General features: G+C 43.6%; 1 protein-coding gene across 2 annotated transcripts in view; it reads left to right on the forward strand.

Moving 5' to 3' along the window:
- Positions 1-666: 666 nt before the first annotated feature.
- TTLL7 (tubulin tyrosine ligase like 7) overlaps positions 667-14,329 on the forward strand; it is a 302,305-nt gene continuing 288,642 nt past the window's right edge. The window contains exon 1 of one of the 2 annotated variants that reach the window (XM_073593653.1): positions 667-953. The gene's annotated coding sequence lies outside the window, so the exon portion shown is untranslated. The remainder of the gene's footprint in view (positions 954-14,329) is intronic. The other variant, XM_073593652.1, reaches the window with a different exon arrangement.

Genomic DNA, 14,329 nt, shown 5'->3' on the forward strand with positions numbered 1-14,329 from the left:
TTGGCGCGTCACGAATGTTAATTCTCTATTGCGAACGCTAGTTTACAAGACCGCATGCTTCTACTTCCGAGCATGCGTGTTTGTACTTTGGACTTTTGTCCGACGGACTTGTATACACACGCTCGGAAAATCCAACAACACACATTTGTTGGCGGAAAATTTGAAAACCTGCTAGCCAACATTTGTTGGTGGAAAGTCTGACAACAACTGTCCGATGGAGCGTACACACGGTCGGATTTTCCGCCAACAGCCTGTCATCCAACTTTTTGCGTCAGAAAGTCCGATCGTGTGTACAAGGCTTAAGTATTATGTCCAAATAATCAATTCTGTTAGAGTGAAAGCGATGACACACTTTTTGAAAGATTTTTGAAAGATAAAAAGTGCCTTTTATATACATCTATATAGATCAGACCAAAATGAGGGACAAATGAGGAGGAATGAGGGACAAATGAGGAGGAAAGAGGGACAGAGGGACATTGCTCCAAATCAGGGACAGTTGGGAGCTATGCCAGGCAGACTGGTATTGTTGGTAATGACAGCCAAGCAGACTGGTATTGCTATGGGCCACACCTCCCACCCTTACCTGGGTGTGTCCCGCCCCCACCTGTCTCCAGGTATGCCCCGCCCCTTTTTGTTGCTAGGCGCTCTGTTTGCGTTCCAAACTGTGAATCACGGACTGATCCATTGGTCCCTGGGAGGGGGGTGGTGACAAGTCACCGGCAGACAATCTCGCAGCCTTCATTCGGATTCCTCGGGGTGACATCGACCTTCCCTGGAGACCGTCTCCGCCGGACAATGCCAATTCCCGGAGGTGTGAGCACGTGACCACGCCGGGTTCCCCCCCGTCTCTCAGCACGCAGTGGTACGGTCGCGCTTTGCAGTAACCTCCACTGTCCGGGGATCGCAGAGAGAAGAGCGATCAGAGCGGGGACCGACCGGGGAGAGGGAGGGCGGTAAGTGGTCCTTCTATAGTCATCACTAGAGGGGGGAGGAGGGGGGAGATCAGGATGAATCAGCATCATCAGCACCGGAGAGGAGGAGGAGGGGAGCATCCATCACATCCCGGCCATAGAGCCCCGGGACCGGCAGAACAATGCTGGTGTCATCCTATAGACAGGCCGACCTCCCTCCTCACCCCGATATTCATGGGGGGTCATCAGATAGAATGGCATTATATGGAGCTGACTTTATATACAGAGAGACTATATATACACAGAGAGAGCATATATATAGAGAGACTATATATACACACACAGAGCCTATAGAGACTATATATATATATATATATATATATATATATATATATATATATATATATATATATATAGTCTCTCTGTATGTATATATATAGAGAGAGAGAGAGAGACTATATATACAGAGAGTATAGAGAATATATATATATATACACACACACACAGAGCCTATAGAGAGAGAGATTATATATAGAGAGAACCTATACAGAGAGAATATATATATATATATATATATATACAGAGAGACTATATATAAACAGAGCTGTACATACTGATCAGTCCCTACCCCCGGGAGCTTACAATCTATGGTCCCTACCTCACCCCCCTGCCAGCATATCTTCTGGAGTGTGAGAGCAAGAAGAGGGAAGAACAGGCAGACTCCATGCAGATCATGTCCTGCCCAGACTGACCAGGATACAATGTGGGGCACAGATGTCAATGGAAATCGCCCCCCGAAGTCAACAAAAGTAGTGCAGGAACTACTTTTGGAAATCAGTGCGGCGCCACAAAGTCGGCATTGCATTAATTGGGAAAGTGCTGTTGCTGACAATAGGCTGCAATTTGGCATGCAATTTGACATATAAAATCGCATGTCTAATCGCGCCGATGTGAATGGGCGCTAAAGGCTGATGGTTTTTTTACTCTCATGAAGGTAAAAAAACCTTCTGTGTGCAGCACCCCACCCAGCTCTCCCCCCAATCCTTACCTTAGCCCCCTCCAATCCAGTGATGTTCATGAGAGCCTCGGCTGTATGGGGACTCTCCCTCCTCATTGGCTGAGACAGTCGCGGGAGCCCATTGGCTCCTACTGCTGTCAGTCACAGCGAGAGCTCAGGGGGCTTAAATGCCTGGGAATGCTGAGAGCAGGCGGGTAGGTGTATTTTATTGCAGAAGAGACATTGCATGTCTTTTCTGCAAGAAGAAACCTGCCTACTTGCAGTGAATAGCAGCAGAACTTTAGTTCCACTTTAAAGCAGAAGGTGTTCTCAATCCGTTCCCAAAGCAGAACCCCAGGAATGATATTTTTTGCATGCTAGCAATTGGCCAGCTTGGCTCGACGTAAGTATCCATATCTGATATCCAGAGGGGTGCTGCGGATGCTGACAATTCCCAAAATAAACAGTGATGTATACAATGATCTTCCAGGTCCTGTGCAAGCGGCTTCCCCTCTGCACACTGACCACAGGGGTTGCTTGCTCTGCATCTCCGCCATTCATAGAACACCTTGTGTTTTTTTTTTTTTTTTTTTTTTTTTTTTTTTTATACAGAATACAAATGGGGTTAGTTACTTAAACTGGATCGTGCAAAATCTGATCAACTCTGCATAGAAACCAATCAGCTTCTAGGTTTTATTCTCAAAGCTTAAGGCTGAGTTCCGCTTAAAAACAAAAAACAAAATTAAAAGTCAGCAGCTACAAATACTGCAGCTGCTGACTTTTAATAATAGGACACTTACCTGTCCCAGGGTCCAGCGATGCGGGGGAACAAAGCCTCGCTCGTCTCCCCCTCCTCTCTGCAACGCCGTCACTGTCACTGTGGACGCCCGGCTGTGGCTTCACAGCTGGGCATGCGCTGCACATGTGCAAGCTGCGCGGCACGCCATGACTGGCCGGGCAATCAGCTGGGACCTGTGACATGTCCCAGATAATTGCCGAGAGGGAGGGGGGAGAGGTGAGCTTGCTTCCGGCGCCGCAATGCGCCGGGAGGAAGTGAGAGCTGGGACCCTCTGAGAAGACGGTTTCCACTCCACCCTCCCCAAAAAAATGACATTATTATTATTATTATACAGTATTTATATAGCGCCAACAGTTTACGTAGCGCTTTACAACTTGAGGGTAGACAGTACAAATACAATACAATTTGATACAGTAGGAATCAGAGGGCCCTGCTCCTTAGAGCTTACAATCTGACATGCCATGACATGACATGCCAAATGTGGCACGTCAGGGGGTCACCTCCCTTAAAGCGGAAGTTCCATTTTTGGGTGGAACTCCGCTTTAAGGCCCTTTTCATAGGGGGCGGACTCTGGCAATGGATCCGCCTGCTCAGCAGGGAATCTGTCCGCTGATCTCCGCAGAGCAGGGAGATGACAGGTCCGTGTCTGCTCCACTGATGCAGAGCAGACACGGACACAGCTCGCTGTTCTCTATGGGGAGGTTGGATGGAAATGGATCCCGTATCTGTTTCCATCCAACTGTCATCCAATCCCCATCTGTGTGTTTTTAGCTGACAGGATCGGATGTCGGTGGGTGCAATGGAGAGCAATGGATGGTCCGATCGGGTCTACCTGAAAAACCTGATTGGTCCGTCAGTGTGAAAGTGGCCTAACTGAACAAGCTGAATTTAGAAGCTGATTGGCTACCAGGCAGAGCTGCACCAGATTCTGAATGCATCTGTTTTAGTAAATCAACCTCACAGAATTCTCTGACTGGGTGCCATGGAGATCATGATGTCACCACCCCTCCTCTCCATACCTTGCTTTCATTGAATAGAATACAAGACATTCTGTGAATGGCAGAGGTGCAGAGTGAGTGACCCCCTGTGTTAACTCTGCAGAGAGGAAGCCGCTTACCCAGGACATGGAAGATAACAGCTCACACTGGATGCAGCGCAGTCTAATACACTGATTGTCAGCTTCTACTGCGGTGTCAGATATGCATACTTCCATCAGGCCAAGCTGGCCCTATGTAATAATGCAAAAAATATAATTCCTGGAGTTCAGCTCTAAGCAGTGTAGTGGGAGTGGTTCTTTTTAGGTAATCTCCCCGGGTTGAAGGTCAGCTCTTTGGTCGAGTAGGGACTGGGTTTGCACGGAATAACTCACCTAAAGCATATATCCCAGATTTACCTAAAAGGAGTTGTAAAGTCTCAAGCTTTTTCACCTTAATGCACAGAATGCATTAATGCAAAAACCTTCTGTAGTGCAGCAGCTCCCCAGAGCCCCCCCTTTTCTTACCTGAACCCGATCATTCCAGCGATGGGGACAAGCACACCAGCTCCAGCCAGTGTCTCGGGTCCTGACTCCTGATTGGATAGATTGATAGCCGTGCAGCCATTGGCTCCCCTTGCTGTCAATGAAATCCAGTGACGCGGGAGCCAGAGGGCGGGGCCGAGTCCTGCTGTCTGTGTCAATGGACGCAGCAGCAGGACTCGGAAGTGCGCCTGTGCGAGTGTCCCCATGGAAATCGGCTCTCCGTGGGGGCACCCGATGACGAGGAGGAGCCAGGAGCACCGCCAGAAAAGGAGGATTGGGGCCACTCTTTGCAAAACTCTTGCACAAAGCAGGTAAGTATAACATGTTTGTTATTTTAAAAAAAATGAACCTTTACAATTACTTTATTTCAGATACTTTTATCATTAAAAGCCAACAGGTTTCAGAGGTTCAAAGGGCCCACTTCATCAGGGCTTGGCACTGTTCAACAAAGCAGGCACTGGACTGATAAAATTAGAGGGATCCTGAGGGGTGATTAGGATGATCCTGATGGGTGATTAGGATGATCCTGAGGGGTGATTAGGATGATCCTGAGGGGTGATTAGGATGATCCTGAGGGGTGATTAGGATGATCCTGAGGGATGATTAGGATGATTCTGAGGGGTGATTAGGATGATTGCTGCATATGCTGGTCAAGCAAATGCTAGATGCCATTTATTTTTTGCTCAGTCAGCATCTGGAGCCAGGTAATCACCCCTGAGGACCTATCCAGCTTTCTTAGCCTAGTACACACCTTGTTCCATATTATTAAGCCCTGATGAAGGGGGATCCTTTGAACCCCTTAAAACTGGTTGTCCTTTTATGATTTAGGAGTCTGAATAAAAGGAAATCTGGACCTTCTACTTTCTGCGTTTGGTATTATCCTCCCTGCACACCAAGCCTGACAATGAGAAGAATGCCCATTACATTGGTGGTCATTGTAATGTCCCCACACAACGGGGAACAATGGAAAGATTGCTTCTTACATGGGTAGTCATTTGGAAGCAAGCCCCCCCCCCATCCCCCATTCCCCAAACACACACTCCCCCAGACATCTAAAATGATCATTATTGTTAGTGGTACATGAGAAATCAGAGGAGAAGCTCCATGACCGCATGGAACTTCAGAATGGCGTTGGTCACCATAAGGTGGAAGGTCAGTCCATCTCTTCTTATGGAACAGATATAATAGACACAAATAAATGAAGCACTTTTATCAATAATACATCATTACGTGACATTTTTTTAAATGGAAACATTGTAGGTACCTGAATTCGAACTGGTTCACCCTCTTGCAGTCTCTGTAGAGCAAAGTTTGAGCCCGGGTTCACACCTATGCGAATTAGATGCGGCTTACACCGCATCTAATTCGCAGGACATTTTAAAATACATTCATATGAATGCATCTGGTTCACATATGTGCGTTGCATTCGCACTGCGCATTGCACAAAAAACGTGTGCGTTTTTTGGGCATTGCGGTGCGAACTACAAGCCTATTATCTCTTATGGGAACGCATCTGATTCGCAGATGCATTGCGTTCTGATCAAGGAATTTCTACTTCTCCTCACTACACCTCCCCCTCTCCCCCCCTCCTCCCTCCCCCTCTCCCTGCTCTCTAATCCTGAGCAAAAACGCAATGAATCCTTTGAACAGGAGATTTTTATCTCACCAGTGAAACCTGAGCTTCAATTCGCACCGCACAAGTGTGAAACAGGGCTTAATGTAAGAGGAAGAAGCAGCACAAGGAGCTAATCAGTTCATGCGCTGACAAGGAGCATGCTCATAGGGGGAGAGAGCAGAGTAACAGAGAGATGAGCTCATCACTGTGCTGCTTCTCCTTTCACTGTCCGATCAAAGGCTGGGCAGGGTCTGGGATGACCTGGGCTCAGAGAAAGTGGGCTGACTGATGCTGGACATCAGACTGAGAACATCTAGGGGCAGAAAAAAATACTGCAAGGGGAAATCTCTGTATTGAAAGTGAATATTGCAGCAAAAGCTGGTTTTGTCATTTTATCTTTTATTGGGATATCCATTTTATCACTTTCTTATTTTTGGCTGGAGTTCGGCTCTAATCCAGATGTATTGGAGTGGCTTGACTTGTGACTTTGTATAAACTGCTGTGAATATTATTATAAATATTGAGTGTAACTGTATTTTTATATTAATAAATACTGTCTTATTCCAAGAGAATCAGAGAAGCCAGGGAATGTGATCAACATTTTATTTGAAGAGTCATGTGTGGGGTTGTCCCAACCATGACATTGTCCTATTTATATCCAGATGTATTAGGATGACTTGATTTGTGTTCTTGTTTATAAACAGCGATGACTATTATTAGTAACATTGGATGTTATTGTATCTTTGTATTTATAAATACTGTCTAATGCCAATACTGCACTGAGAATATAGATGGGAACACCTGAGTTCAGGTTCAGCGCTCATTCACACGGGCGGCCAGGAGGCGGTAAAAGCAGGCAGTTGATTCACTCACTCTCTTTGTCTTGGTGACCATTATCACTGCAAATAAAAGTGAAAAGTATCCCAAATTGTGGGTTGTCCCTAGAACAGGAATAGAGGGAAAATCTTCCATTGGGGACAAGAGTTCTGGTGATAACCAGGGACTCCTTCACTATGGGGACTGTGGGACCATGTACGAGGCGCAGCTATGGGGACTTTGGGGATGCTAGTTCTGGTGACCACCAGGAATTATTTCACTATGGAGTAGAGCTGCACGTTTCTTTCCAAAATGAGAATCACAATTTTTTTGCTTAGAATAAAAAGATCACGATTCTCTCTCGCGGCGTAAAAATCTTTCACATTATACAAAAAAAATTGGGCTAACTTTACTGGTTATTTTTTTTTAAATTCATTAAAGTGTAATTATTTCCCCAAAAATTGCATTTGAACGACTGCTACGCAAATACAGCGTGACATAAAATATTTTGCAACAACCACCATTTTATTCTCTAGGGCAGTGATGGCGAACCTTGGCACCCCAGATGTTTTGAAACGACATTTCCCATGATGCTCAACTAGTCTGCAGAGTGCATGAGCATCATGGGAAATGTAGTGCCAAAACATCTGGGGTGCCAAGGTTCGCCATCACTGACCTAGGGTCTCTACTAAAAAATATATATATATATAATGTTTTGGGGTTCTAAGTAATTTTCTAGCAAAAAAAAATAATTATTTTAACTTGAAACCAACAAATGTCAGAAAAATGTTTAGTGTTTAAGTACGGTAGTTAAACTTCCCTCATTTACACACCAAAGTGTATTCCTTTGATCTAAAGGACAAATCGTTACAATGTTTATACTTAAGTTCCACTGATAAAGAATGTTATGATTCTTGGCAGACTGCCCATTTTTTTTCCTTTCTTTTGACAGCTGTGGGCTTCAGCAGAGCAGAGATAATTCTCTGCATAGAAAGAAAAAATTGCGATAATGATTCTTAACGATTAATCGTGCAGCTCTACTATGGAGGGATTTCCTCTCACTTCCTCTTTTGGCTATGGGACAGGAAGTGAAGGGAAATCTCCCCAATAAGACACAGATAGCAAAAGAAACTTGGCGGGGTCAATTATCCTTCCTTATATGGAGTGCACTTCCTCATATGTAGAGGGGCTAGGCACTCCTACGCTTTGTGTCTCCTGTGTCTATAGTCTCATAGCTTTATATGGAGTGCACTTCCTGGTATGAAAGTGTGCCTAGGCACTCATGTGCATTCAGCCTCCTAGATGCATATCTGCAGTATGAGATCTAAGGCACTGCTGCTTCTGACTGTTAGATTTGGTGATGTCACTTTCGCGTTGCTCGCTGTTCTGCTTTAATTTGCAGGCAGGGTGGATTTGATTAAAATCATGATTTAAATCACTAGTAAAAAGGCTTTATTTAAATCAACTTGATTTAAATCCTTAATTTTTAAAGATCAAATGTCATCTCTGTCCCGCAGCGGTTACTCCACTCACCTGCTGTTGACTCACCGACTGTCCTATTCACTTTAATGGGACGGCTGGTGATGTGGCAGTGGCAGTGACACAACAAGGTGAGGGACGTGGTGGCAGCAGGTGAGGTGATGCCCGCTAACAGGCGCTGCCATGATGTATCTGAACTGACAGGTGCTCTTTAAATGTAAGGACTTATTCTTGCTGGTAGTTAGAATCTTTAATATTTGCAAATAAAATGAAGGTTTCCTGTTTAGAATAATAAGCTGTCAGGTTTAATCATACAGTTTGTAGTGTACATAGATTTAGAAAACAATGGGATAAAGGAATATTCCTGAACTTTGTTTTATCTCATTGTTACTGTGAAATTGTGTGAATGCATCAATGCAGTGCATGCTATCTCAGCTTGCAGGGCTTGGATTCACTGAATGAGTTTACCAAAAAAAAAAATATATTTTTTAAATATTGCAGAATATACAGCCTCATGCTACATAACTAAGCTCCATTTCACTCTGAATCAACTAAATGAATAATGTATCTTAAGTAGAAAACTATCTTTAGATAGATTTTTACTCCAAAAGCATTTTATTCAAATTCATTTGATAAAAATCAAAAAAATTTGATTTAAATCAAAAAAATCCGATGGATTCATTGAATGAGTTTACCAAACATTTAAATATTGCAGAATATACAGCCTCATGCTACATAACTAAGCTCCATTTCATGCTGAATAAACTAAATTATTAATGTATCTTACATAGAAAACTATCTTTAGATAGATTTTTACTCCAAAAGAATTTTACTAAAAAAAAATTGATAAAAATACAAAAAATCGATTCAAATAATAAAAAAAAAAAATCATATTTTTTGGATTAAAAAAAAAAAATCATTGATTTATATACACCCTGTTTGCTGGAGGTTCTGACATGAGGAAGCAAAACTCTGCCTCTCCCAAGATGGCCGCCTCTACACAGAGTACAACTAGACATAGTAAGTCAGTAATAGAGAAATAATGGCTACAGGAAGATCACAGACAATACTGGTAAGAAACAAGGAGAGGGGCTCCTCTGAGTATATATCCATAAACAATTTATTATAAAAACAATATCCACTCACATGGAAAGAAGAAAAGTTGAGTTTGGGTGCCTCTCTAGGATTATTGAGTGGGTCTTGGGCAAGAAAAAATTCCAGAGCTAGTAGGCCAAACTGGTGGGGAATGGAAGTATAGAGGGAATTAACGTCTAAAGAAAGCCTCATGTAGGAAGATTCCCATTTGTATGGTACAAGAAGATCCAAGAGATGGGAACCATCTCTAATATAGAATTGTAACTGCTGAACTAGGGGGTTGCAAATATTGGTCGATATATTGGCTAAAACCAGTAGTCACACTGTCCATAGGAGCTACGATGGGTCTGCCAGGAGGAGATGTAGAATTTTTGTGAATTTGTGTGGTTGTAGTTCCACCTTATCCTCCCTGGGATTTGATGTGTTGTATCTTTCAAGTTAGAAGCGGACTCACTGTGACCTGAAGTCCCACCTCCTCAGAGATACACCCAAACTCAACTTTACTTCTTTCCATGTGAGTGGATATTGTTTTTTTAATAAATAGAGCCAAAAAGATTAGAATTGTGTTGATGTCCCAATATTTATGGACCTGACTGTATATATACAGTATCTCACAAAAGTGAGTACACCCCTCACATTTTTGTAAATATTTTATTATATCTTTTCAGGTGACAACACTGAAGAAATGACACTTTACTACAATGTAAAGTAGTGAGTGTACAGCTTGTATAACAGTGTAAATTTGCTGTCCCCTCAAAATAACTCAACACACAGCCATTAATGTCTAAACCGCTGGCAACAAAAGTGAGTACACCCCTAAGTGAAAATGCCCAAACTGGGCCCAAAGTGACAATATTTTGTGTGGCCACCATTATTTTCAAGCACTGCCGCCCTTAACCCTCTTGGGCATGGAGTTCACCAGAGCTTCACAGGTTGCCACTGGAGTCCTCTTCCACTCCTTCATGATGACATCACGGAGCTGGTGGATGTTAGAGATCTTGCGCTCCTCCACCTTCTGTTTGAGGATGCCCCACAGATGTTCAATAGGGTTTAGGTCTGGAGACATGCTTGGCCAGTACATCACCTTTACCCTCAGCTTCTTTAGCAAGGCAGTAGTCATCTTGGAGGTGTGTTTGGGGTCGTTATGTTGGAATACTGCCCTGCGGCCCAGTCTCCGAAGGGAGGGGATCATGCTCTGCTTCAGTATGTCACAGTACATGTTGGCATTCATGGTTCCCTCAATGAACTGTAGCTCCCCAGTGCCGGCAGTACTCATGCAGCCCCAGACCATGACACTCCCACCACCATGCTTGACTGTAAGCAAAACACACTTGTCTTTGTACTCCTCACCTGGTTTTTCACCATTTTTTCAAGCCATTAGATCAGTATGAGAGCCAGGTGACTAGCATTTTCAGCACTGACACCCTCTGTGTCCTCACAGTACTGGCTTTCTTTGTTTGGGTGTTACTTCCATTGTCTAAACCTATAATCCTTTTGTCATGATACACTTGAAAGGTGATGAGGCTGTTGCTTTTTCAATTTGCTGCTGTAATGAATTATTAATGAAGAAATAATTATCTGTAAGAGTTTGAAGTGGTTGTGCTGTGTTCAGGGGTTGCTGGTCAGGAACGATATATTAGAAAGAGATCTCTAGCATTGCAGACTGTATGGCTGCCTGCTGCCCCCTAACTCCAAGGAGTATTGGTAGAGGGGTGCCGGACACGGATCTTCACAAAGATGGAGATCCCTCAGGAGAGGACACTCACCAGAAGATGAGAAATCCAAGCGTAAGGCTTCATTCACGCTGATGGCTCCTGGCAATCTCTATGACCTTCGGAGGCTGGGTGTAACGCTATGACGTCACGTCCGGCCTCGGCAGATGTAAACACTGCTGTTTTTTCGGCTGGGAAGCTGAGATTGTTTTTATAGCCCCAGATTTCACTGTAAAGAGGACCTGTCATGCCCTATTCCTATTACAAGGAAATCAGATTTTTTTGATTTATATCAGATTTTTTGATTTAAATCGAATTTTTTTGATTTTTATCAAATTAATTTGAATAAAATGCTTTTGGAGTAAAAATCTATCTAAAGATTTTACAGGGCATACGTTTAGAGTTAATCATGAATAATGGGGGAGGGGGTGGCATAATTTTTTGGGGGGTATATTTTAAAGCGGAGTTCCACCCATTTAAAAGTCAGCAGCTACAAAAAGTGTAGCTGCTGACTTTTAATAATTGGACACTCACCTGTCCCGCGGTCCAGCGATGCGAGGCGAACGAAGCCCCCGCTCCTCTCCATGGCACCGACATTGTAACTGTGGGCGCCCGGCTATGGCTTCACACACGGGCACGCACTGAGGAAGCGCAAGCCACGCTGCACGATGTGAATGGCCGGACAATTTTCTGGGACCTGTGACATGTCCCAGAAGATTGCAGGGACGGAGGGATGGGGAGAGGTGAACTTCCTTCCGGTGCCGTGGAGCCCTGGGAGGAAGTGGGAGCTGGATGCCTCTAAAAAGAGGGTATCCGCCCCCCCCCCCCCCCCCAAAAAATGACATGCCAAATGTGACATGTCAGGGGGTCACCTGCACTTAAAGCGGAAGTACCATTTTTGGGTGGAACTCCGCTTAAAGTGTATGGGTGTGATTTTTTTTTTTTTTTTGTAAATGATTTCAGGTATTGAAGCATTTGCAAGAGTACGTTATCGCTGCTTCGGCCACTCGCACAGCCGTAGTCTGCGAACCCGGAAGGAAGACCGGGTGAAGTTGGAAGCACCTTCAACAGTGATGGCGCACCGCGGTAGGGCTTTGTTCTAAGGTAAGTTTCCCATAATGTGCCAGATGCATTATGCGATTATGACATTGCCTTGCAATATGCAAAAAAATCCAAAACAGTGGTTTAGGTTCTTTACCACGTGATCAGCTGTGTCCAATCACAGCTGCTCACAGCTTAAACAGGAATAGCCGTGTATCGGCTTTTCCTCCACTCGCGCTGACAGACACCAGTAGAGGAGAGCCAATCTGCTCTCCTGACAGGGGGAGGGGGTCTGCGCTGATTGATTATCAGCGCAGCCCCCCCCCCCCCAAGGATGCCCACCCAGGACCACCAGGGATGGCCACTATGGATGCCCACCCAGGGCCCCCAGGTATGCCCACCAGGGTTGCTAATCAGTGCCCATTTGAGGTGCCAATCAGTGCCCAGCAGTAATGCCTGCCAGTGCCTCTTCGTTAGTTGGAAAGAAGAAACTAAATGGCTGCACATCCAGAACTTCTGATTGCCTTTTATTTTGTTTCACAAAGATAACACCAAAGACACCAAACTGTGGTCACGTAACCACAGTTTGGTGTCTCTGGTGTTATCTTTGTGAAACAAAATAAAAGGCAATTGGAAGTTATGGATGTGCAGCCATTTCTTTCTTCCTTCCAAGTTTCCCACAGGGGCGGGCCAGGGCTAGCACTCAGCAAGATACTCCAATCAGCCTTATCTTTATACACCTGGAGCAGTGGTTCTTTTTCTTGTGCCTCCTCATTGGTGCTGCCTATCAGTGCCCATCAGTGTCGCCCATCAGTGCCCATCAGTGCCACCTATCAGTGCTGCATATTAGTGCCTCATCATCAGTGCCCATCAGTGCAGCCTCATCAGCGATCATCAGTGAAGGAGAAAACTTACTTATTTACAAAATTTTATAACAGAAACAAAGAAAAACCTTTTTTTCTCCAAACTTTCGGTCTTTTTTTATTTGTTTTGCAATAAAAAAAAAAAAACCCAGAGGTGATCAAATACCACCAAAAGAAAGCTCTATTTGTGGGAACAAAATGATAAAAATGTTGTTTGGTTACAGTGTTACATGACCGCGCAATTGTCATTCAAAATGCGAGAGTGCTGAAAGCTGAAAATTGGTCTGGGCACGAAGGGGGTGTATGTGCCCGGTATTAATGTGGTCAATGGAAGTTGCCTCCAAGTCGGATCCTCATCTATATTGATGTGAATTGGATTCAACATTACAGGAAGATTACCCAGGCATTTCCTGAAACTTGCTTCAAAGTTGCTTCAAAGTCTCTTTAAAGTTGCATCAAGTAGTACTCAAGTTGCCAGCAAGTCACTAGGAACTTGTCTTGCAACATCGCACTGTAAGTCGCACGACTTTCAGGTCGCGGCAATGTAAACCGAGCCTTAGGACACAGCTGCGCGTCCTACTAGAATTGAATAGGATGCTGACATGGGGATACGCACAACGCCTGTACATCTCTGTGTCAGTAGAAGATGGCCCTGCACGGGAGATGTATGTCTGCACCCTGTGAATGCAGAATAACAGTCAGTGCTAACAATGATTGATGCTTGCTGCCTGAAGATATGTGTACAGTCCTGGTTAATAGCGGTCAGCCAGGAACCTTTTTATGTACCTGGAGGCAATATAATGAACCCATTTCTGTAATTCTCTTTGTACCATTGATGTGCCTCTAACATGCCTATTATCTAAAACTGAAAGGATTAATGCGCCGAGAAATGTCATATAAACAGTGATAAAGGGCTGGCTACCTTGATTAGAATATCTTTATATATATATATATATATATATATATACGGTAATTAGAGCTGCACAATTCTGGCCAAAATGAGAATGGCGATTTTTTTGCTTAGAATAAAAAGATCACGATTCTCACAGCGTAAAATCTTTCACATTATACAAAAAAAATTGGGTTAACTTTACTGGTTACTTTTCTTTTTTAATTCATTAAAGTGTAATTTTTTTCCCAAAAAATTGCATTTGAACGGCCGTTGCGCAAATACAGTGTGACATAAAATATTGCAACAACCACCATTTTATTCTCTAAGATCTCTACTAAAAACAAAATATATATATATATATATATATATATATATATATATAAAATGTTTGGAGGTTCTAAGTAATTTTAAAATTATTTAAACTTATTTAACTTGAAACCAACAAATGTCAGAAACATGTTTAGTGTTTAAGTGGTTAAACTTTCCTCATTTACACACCAAAGTTTATTCCTTTGATCCAAAGGACAAATCGTTACAATGTTTATACTTAAGTTCCACTGCTAAAGAATGTTGTGATTCTTGGCAGACTG

The sequence above is a fragment of the Aquarana catesbeiana genome, linkage group LG07, assembly GCF_042186555.1.
Source record: "Aquarana catesbeiana isolate 2022-GZ linkage group LG07, ASM4218655v1, whole genome shotgun sequence".
Taxonomy (NCBI): domain Eukaryota; kingdom Metazoa; phylum Chordata; class Amphibia; order Anura; family Ranidae; genus Aquarana; species Aquarana catesbeiana.